The sequence below is a fragment of the Lithobates pipiens genome, unplaced genomic scaffold (genome assembly GCF_037356315.1).
Source record: "Lithobates pipiens isolate NorthernLeopardFrog02 unplaced genomic scaffold, aLitPip1_a1.2 Scaffold_10, whole genome shotgun sequence".
Taxonomy (NCBI): domain Eukaryota; kingdom Metazoa; phylum Chordata; class Amphibia; order Anura; family Ranidae; genus Lithobates; species Lithobates pipiens.
Window position 1 is genome coordinate 168799250 of NW_027507686.1, and position 1122 is coordinate 168800371.

The window sequence follows — 1122 nt, forward strand, 5'->3', positions numbered from 1 at the left end:
TCCTGGGACCTTCCATTGTGGTGTTCCAATGGCCACAAATTTGCGAAAGGCCTCCGAGTCCACCAGTTTATATGGCAGTAGTTGGCGGGCTATGAGTTCTGACAAGCCAGCCGCCAACCGTTGGGCAAGAGGGTTATCCGGCATCATCATTTTTTTACGCTCAAACATTAGGCCCACGGAAGCCTGCCTTTTTGCAGAAAAATGTGAGCTTGGCGTGATGGAAGGTGGAGTGGAGGACAATTGTGAGGAGAGAGGAGAAGGAGAAGTAGAAGACGAGGCTGGACGGTGAGAGCCTGCAGTGTGGCTTTGTGTGTTCCGTTGCTCCCACTGGGCTCGGTGATGGCTGCTCATGTGCCTTCTTAAGGCGGTCGTCCCTAGGTGAGTATTGGGCTTACCGCGACTAACGCGTTGACTGCAAAGATTGCAGATGGCAACGCTATTGTCAGCAGCGGACACGTTAAAAAAAGCCCACACTGCGGAGCCATGTGCCGGTGTCCTGGGAGCGCCAGATGTGACCGTACATGGTCGATGACTCGCTCCTGATACATTTGCAGTCTGCTTTGTCCCTGCTGTGCAATGTAAGTCATTGCTGCTTCTCCTCCCTATCTGCTGGTCCATATCTCCCTCTGAACTCCCCTCCTCTTCCTCTCTTGTGGGCACCCACGTGACATCACTAGACACGTCATCATCAACGTCACCTTCCCCACCGCTATAAGTAGAGATCTCGGAGTAGGCAGCAACACCGGGGACCAACCTCCTCCTTGGGCTGATCTGGGTACTGGCGTCAGACTGCTGAGTAGCGCTTGTTGCTACCTCCTCTTCCTGATCCAATACCAAGAGTGGCTGCGCATCAGAAATGTCCTCTTGATATGGATCGGAAAATAATTCCAGTGACTCAAGCGGAAGGTATGTGGTGGTGGTGGTGGTGGTCGTGTTGTTGGTGGTAGTGTCTTTGGGGGTGCACATAGCAGAGAGTGAAGAAGAGGGTGCAGATCGAGAGGATGAGGAGGGTGCAGAAGAGTAAGGCTGAGCGAGCCACTCAACCAAGTCTGGTGCATCCTTTAAAGTAATTGAACGCACCTTCTGCAACTTCCCACTTTGGCTCAAGCCTGTTGCTCCTGC